The sequence below is a fragment of the Gobius niger genome (assembly GCF_951799975.1).
Source record: "Gobius niger genome assembly, chromosome: 1".
Taxonomy (NCBI): domain Eukaryota; kingdom Metazoa; phylum Chordata; class Actinopteri; order Gobiiformes; family Gobiidae; genus Gobius; species Gobius niger.
Genome location: NC_136852.1, coordinates 40699992 through 40707944, shown reverse-complemented (window position 1 = coordinate 40707944; position 7953 = coordinate 40699992).

Genomic DNA, 7953 nt, shown 5'->3' with positions numbered 1-7953 from the left:
TAGGAAGCTCTTAGTTTTGGGTAAAGCCTAACTGGAGAAAATGCTCGGTTCAGGTGGGGGTTAAGAGGTTAATTTAACCAGCAAAAAAAATGTTTATTTTGCCATTTGCCTGCTCCGCTGACGTTTGTTAGAATTAGATTACCGTCTTTTCCTCCCTGGTGTCTTGCTCGTGAACATAGCAGCAGCAACAAGAGCTCCGGCAAACTGCAGCTCCAGTGCGTGGCCTCCCGATGGCGCTATTGCACTGAAGTGAGCTGCAGTTTGGCCTGATCTTCAAATACCGGATGGAAAAAACAAATCAAAACGTTTTACTCTAGAAAACATTTTATTTCAGAAATGACTGCACAAATACAACCAGGCTTTAAATAGTGCTACATATAATTAACATCAAATCCATAAATATTAAAACGATTCAAAAACATTCATGTGGAATCGGTACAAAAACAGCAATAACATTAAATCAGCAGCAAATCCGGACAAAGTGAAGAGAAATGGGACTAAAACGAGTGCAAACTGGGTCTGAACGAGGACTACGCCGAATGAGATTTAAAAATGGAAGGAGTTTTGAATGCAGCTGTTGAAGGAAGCGGATGTTTAAAGACAGTGTTCTGATTATACTCATGCATTATACGATACCAGTGTAATAGCAAAAAAGAAAAAAATATCGAAAGCAGGAACTGAAAAAAAGATCATAGACCAAGTTCTGATGCTGTTGAGACAGGATTAAAGGAATGGGCTTGTTTCAAGGTTAAGGTGGAGGTTATACTTTATTGTCCCCGTAGGGAAATTTGTCACTGCATTTGACCCGTCCTTCCATGACACTGGGGCGACCCGTGAGGAGTAGTGGACGACCGCAGTGCCGCGCCCGGGGACCCATGTTCAGAAGTTGAGCTGGTGCTAAAGGTCAGAAACACCAGCTGGAAGATTCACCTATTGTACATAGGTCTGGGTACTGTTAAACCAGTCTGGTATCGTAAAAAAAAGTTTAGGTTCTACTGGTGCAAACTCCACACAGAAAGGCCCTGTCCAGGTGGGAATCGAACCCGTGACCTTCTGCTCAAATACATTGTACAAATTTCAAAGAAATGGTCCGTTATGGAATCAACTTGTGCATGAAGTGCCTCGGATGCCCTGTGTTGAGTGCACAAAATTAGGTTTACACGTATCAAGTGTTTTTAAATGAACATTATTGTTCAGTTTTCTGGTTCTAGACAAAAAAAGTGTCATTAAGGTACTGGTATTAGAGGTCGACCGATATGGGTTTTTCTAAGGCCGATGCCGATATGCCGATATTTATGACCGATATCTCCAAACCACTAAGTTGTGGGTGGAGGCCTCAGGCTCACTTTCTCTCACTTTCGGTCCCGGAGATATCGGCATTAGCCGATATTGTAAAATCCCCAAATATCAGACCGATATATATCGGCCGATCTCAAATCGGTGTTGTAAACAAAGTCTTATTAAAATGTAGATGAAAGTATTTCCTTCTTCCCATTCGGACGTGTACTTTCCTAATGGACAATGATGTTTTTCTAATCATTCAATTGAGAGAAATTGTCCTGATGTGTGCTCTGTGTGCCTAAACTGAAACAAAACAAAAAAACGACATGATCGTCAAAAGACTAAATGAACTTAAGGTGTTGAAATCAGCGTGGCACTCGTGGCCCTTAGGTACAGTATGTGTCCCAGAAGCTCGTCAAATCGTCGTCAAATCTTTGCTGCGTTAAGTCCTGCTCTCCCTCAGCACTGGTTCTCCTCCGCCGTACGCCGTTTCTTCCCAGAATGCCGTGTTTTCCGCTGGGCTCCGGGTTTGTGCACGCACACGCCCTGGCCCTTCTGTGGCCCCGCCCCCACGCGGGCGCAGGCGAGCCCCTCCCCACACTCGCAGCGGCCCAGGTTGGAGCGGCGGCGTTTGGAGCCCCGCAGCAGCAGACACAGCTCCCCCTCAGACGGGATCCTCTGGCAGCGTTTCCCCGTCAGGTACCGGGCGCAGCACAGGCCGGGCGCGCAGTCTCCGGAACGCACGCACGCCGCCATCTCCACCGCCGCCGCCGCCACTGAGGAGAGAGGAACGTCAGATATAACACTTTCCACTGAGGAGAGAGGAACGTCAGATATAACACTTTCTACTGAGGAGAGAGGAACGTCAGATATAACACTTTCTACTGAGGAGAGAGGAACGTCAGATATAACACTTTCCACTGAGGAGAGAGGAACGTCTGATATAACACTTTCTACTGAGGAGAGAGGATCGTTAGATATAACACTTTATACTGAGGAGAGAGGAACGTCAGATATAACACTTTCTACTGAGGAGAGAGGAACGTCAGATATAACACTTTCTACTGAGGAGAGAGGAACGTCAGATATAACACTTTCTACTGAGGAGAGAGGAACGTCAGATATAACACTTTCCACTGAGGAGAGAGGAACGTCTGATATAACACTTTCTACTGAGGAGAGAGGAACGTCAGATATAACACTTTATACTGAGGAGAGAGGAACGTCAGATATAACACTTTCTACTGAGGAGAGAGGAACGTCAGATATAACACTTTCTACTGAGGAGAGAGGAACGTCAGATATAACACTTTCTACTGAGGAGAGAGGATCGTCAGATATAACACTTTATACTGAGGAGAGAGGAACGTCAGATATAACACTTTCTACTGAGGAGAGAGGAACGTCAGATATAACACTTTCTACTGAGGAGAGAGGAACGTCAGATATAACACTTTCTACTGAGGAGAGAGGAACGTCAGATATAACACTTTCTACTGAGGAGAGAGGAACGTCAGATATAACACTTTCTACTGAGGAGAGAGGAACGTCAGATATAACACTTTCTACTGAGGAGAGTGGAACGTCAGATATAACACTTTCTACTGAGGAGAGAGGAACGTCAGATATAACACTTTCTACTGAGGAGAGAGGAACGTCAGATATAACACTTTCTACTGAGGAGAGTGGAACGTCAGATATAACACTTTCTACTGAGTGGAACGTCAGATATAACACTTTATACTGAGGAGAGAGGAACGTCAGATATAACACTTTCTACTGAGGAGAGAGGAACGTCAGATATAACACTTTATACTGAGGAGAGAGGAACGTCAGATATAACACTTTCTACTGAGGAGAGAGGAACGTCAGATATAACACTTTCTACTGAGGAGAGAGGAACGTCAGATATAACACTTTCTACTGAGGAGAGAGGAACGTTAGATATAACACTTTATACTGAGGAGAGAGGAACGTCAGATATAACATTTTATACTGAGTGGAACGTCAGATATAACACTTTCTACTGAGGAGAGAGGAACGTCAGATATAACACTTTCTACTGAGGAGAGAGGAACGTCAGATATAACACTTTCTACTGAGGAGAGAGGAACGTCAGATATAACACTTTCTACAGAGGAGAGAGGAACGTTAGATATAACACTTTCTACTGAGGAGAGAGGAACGTCAGATATAACACTTTATACTGAGGAGAGAGGAACGTCAGATATAACACTTTCTACTGAGGAGAGAGGAACGTCAGATATAACACTTTCTACTGAGTGGAACGTCAGATATAACACTTTCTACTGAGGAGAGAGGAACGTCAGATATAACACTTTCTACTGAGGAGAGAGGAACGTCAGATATAACACTTTCTACAGAGGAGAGAGGAACGTCAGATATAACACTTTCTACTGAGGAGAGAGGAACGTCAGATATAACACTTTCTACTGAGGAGAGAGGAACGTCAGATATAACACTTTCTACTGAGGAGAGAGGAACGTTAGATATAACACTTTCTACTGAGGAGAGAGGAACGTCAGATATAACACTTTCTACTGAGGAGAGAGGAACGTCAGATATAACACTTTCTACTGAGGAGAGAGGAACGTCAGATATAACACTTTCTACTGAGGAGAGAGGAACGTCAGATATAACACTTTCTACTGAGTGGAACGTCAGATATAACACTTTATACTGAGGAGAGAGGAACGTCAGATATAACACTTTCTACTGAGTGGAACGTCAGATATAACACTTTATACTGAGGAGAGAGGAACGTCAGATATAACACTTTCTACTGAGGAGAGAGGAACATCAGATATAACACTTTCTACTGAGGAGAGAGGAACGTCAGATATAACACTTTCTACTGAGGAGAGAGGAACATCAGATATAACACTTTCTACTGAGGAGAGAGGAACGTCAGATATAACACTTTCTACTGAGTGGAACGTCAGATATAACACTTTATACTGAGGAGAGAGGAACGTCAGATATAACACTTTCTACTGAGGAGAGAGGAACATCAGATATAACACTTTCTACTGAGGAGAGAGGAACGTCAGATATAACACTTTCTACTGAGGAGAGAGGAACGTCAGATATAACACTTTCTACTGAGGAGAGAGGAACGTCAGATATAACACTTTCTACTGAGGAGAGAGGAACGTCAGATATAACACTTTCTACTGAGGAGAGAGGAACGTCAGATATAACACTTTCTACTGAGGAGAGAGGAACATCAGATATAACACTTTCTACTGAGGAGAGAGGAACGTCAGATATAACACTTTCTACTGAGGAGAGAGGAACGTCAGATATAACACTTTCTACTGAGGAGAGAGGAACGTCAGATATAACACTTTCTACTGAGGAGAGAGGAACATCAGATATAACACTTTCTACTGAGGAGAGTGGAACGTCAGATATAACACTTTCTACTGAGGAGAGAGGAACGTCAGATATAACACTTTCTACTGAGGAGAGAGGAACGTCAGATATAACACTTTCTACTGAGTGGAACGTTAGATATAACACTTTCTACTGAGGAGAGAGGAACGTCAGATATAACACTTTCTACTGAGTGGAACGTTAGATATAACACTTTCTACTGAGTGGAACGTTAGATATAACACTTTCTACTGAGGAGAGAGGAACGTCAGATATAACACTTTCTACTGAGGAGAGAGGAACGTCAGATATAACACTTTCTACTGAGGAGAGAGGAACGTTAGATATAACACTTTCTACTGAGGAGAGAGGAACGTCAGATATAACACTTTCTACTGAGGAGAGAGGAACATCAGATATAACACTTTCTACTGAGGAGAGAGGAACGTCAGATATAACACTTTCTACTGAGTGGAACGTCAGATATAACACTTTATACTGAGGAGAGAGGAACGTCAGATATAACACTTTCTACTGAGGAGAGAGGAACATCAGATATAACACTTTCTACTGAGGAGAGAGGAACGTCAGATATAACACTTTCTACTGAGGAGAGAGGAACGTCAGATATAACACTTTCTACTGAGGAGAGAGGAACGTCAGATATAACACTTTCTACTGAGGAGAGAGGAACGTCAGATATAACACTTTCTACTGAGGAGAGAGGAACGTCAGATATAACACTTTCTACTGAGGAGAGAGGAACATCAGATATAACACTTTCTACTGAGGAGAGAGGAACGTCAGATATAACACTTTCTACTGAGGAGAGAGGAACGTCAGATATAACACTTTCTACTGAGGAGAGAGGAACGTCAGATATAACACTTTCTACTGAGGAGAGAGGAACATCAGATATAACACTTTCTACTGAGGAGAGTGGAACGTCAGATATAACACTTTCTACTGAGGAGAGAGGAACGTCAGATATAACACTTTCTACTGAGGAGAGAGGAACGTCAGATATAACACTTTCTACTGAGTGGAACGTTAGATATAACACTTTCTACTGAGGAGAGAGGAACGTCAGATATAACACTTTCTACTGAGTGGAACGTTAGATATAACACTTTCTACTGAGGAGAGAGGAACGTCAGATATAACACTTTCTACTGAGTGGAACGTTAGATATAACACTTTCTACTGAGGAGAGTGGAACGTCAGATATAACACTTTCTACTGAGGAGAGAGGAACGTCAGATATAACACTTTCTACTGAGGAGAGAGGAACGTCAGATATAACACTTTCTACTGAGTGGAACGTTAGATATAACACTTTCTACTGAGGAGAGAGGAACGTCAGATATAACACTTTCTACTGAGGAGAGAGGAACGTCAGATATAACACTTTATACTGAGGAGAGAGGAACGTCAGATATAACACTTTCTACTGAGGAGAGAGGAACGTCAGATATAACACTTTCTACTGAGGAGAGAGGAACGTCAGATATAACACTTTCTACTGAGGAGAGAGGAACGTCAGATATAACACTTTCTACTGAGGAGAGAGGAACGTCAGATATAACACTTTCTACTGAGGAGAGAGGAACGTCAGATATAACACTTTATACTGAGGAGAGAGGAACGTCAGATATAACACTTTATACTGAGGAGAGAGGAACGTCAGATATAACACTTTCTACTGAGGAGAGAGGAACGTCAGATATAACACTTTATACTGAGGAGAGAGGAACGTCAGATATAACACTTTATACTGAGGAGAGAGGAACGTCAGATATAACACTTTATACTGAGGAGAGAGGAACGTCAGATATAACACTTTCTACTGAATTCCTGCACTCAGAAAGTTGTTACTTCGGGTCTGAAATGCCGTCATGCACAAGCTTAATATAGAGACTGCAGTAACATGTATGACCTGAGGTGGCAGTAGTGAGTAAATGGCCAACTTGCATCTAGCCCCTTCAAGGAAAATGTCAGAATAGTAACTCAGAGAAGGTAACTTTAATCTGATACTGGTCTGGAAAAGTCACGTTAGCGTTAGATTCTCCGTTAGATTAGAGTAACTGGTCACTGGCATCACTAAAGCTCAGTCTCACCTCGGGTCTGGTTGAAGTCCTGGTCCTGGTCTAAGTCCAGGTCCTGGTCTCGGTCTCTGCTGGACTGTCTCCTCTGGGCCCGGTTATTGCATGAGCCTCTCTGAAACACAAGCAAACAGTTTCTGCATTTGATCCGGTTTAAACAGCTCCCCCTGGTGGCCGAGCGTCAGCCCTTTGTGACTTTTTTGATCAGTAAAAGCAGGCTCATAAAATGTAAGCCTTAAATGTCATTAAAAAGCCTTAAATTAGATTCAAACTGATGGCATTAAATCTAAATCGATTGGAAAATTATGACATCGCTCAATAATTTTTTTTGCTGTTCTCATTTTGTCCAGTTCTCTCTGTTTGATGACATGTTTGTAAAGCTACAGAAATTAAATATGCTCAGATTATTTTTTTTCTGCCTTTGTGGCATTAAAATGTGCTCGGTTCATACAGGGGTTAGTGGTACATTTCAGCCCAAACTGTAAATGAATCTGTTTTAGACGATAACATTGGTGTTTTTGATTAATTTATTGATTTAAGGCCTGTAAATCTGCACATGGACGCCGCACTGACTCAGAGCCGACAGATGGAGTGTCATTGCCGAAGTCTTCAAAGGCGGCGACCGGACTGGGCGCTTGGAGCTGCGTTTGGGACAGGGTCTGTTTGCTCTGAGCCGGTTCACCTCCAGGATGAAAAATACCCGAGATCCGCCCAAACATTAGCACAACGTCAGGTCAGTCCCGGCTCTAATCCGTCACTTTTGTTTGGGCGAAACAGGACAACATACGCTCAAACCTGTTAAAGCTACATTTATTGGAAAATGATGACTTTGCTCAGTAATATTTACTGAATATGTTCAGCAAAAACACCACAGTTATATGGTCTAAAACAGATTCATTTACAGTTCTGTCATTTTACTCTTTCCAAAGCCAAAAATGGGAGCCTATCGTATTTGATTCCGAAGAAATGGGCTGATATATGATTTTGTAAAATACCCAAATATCGGTCGATGTATCAGTCAGTTTAGTGTTTAAAATTCTTCATGATTTGGCCCCACGAAAATGTAAGAAGGTACAATAAAAAAAAGTATCTAATTATAATTGCGAATACAGATGCTGTAAATGTTGCATCTGAATGTTTGTTGATGTGATCCTTTTGCCGGTGCTTCATATAT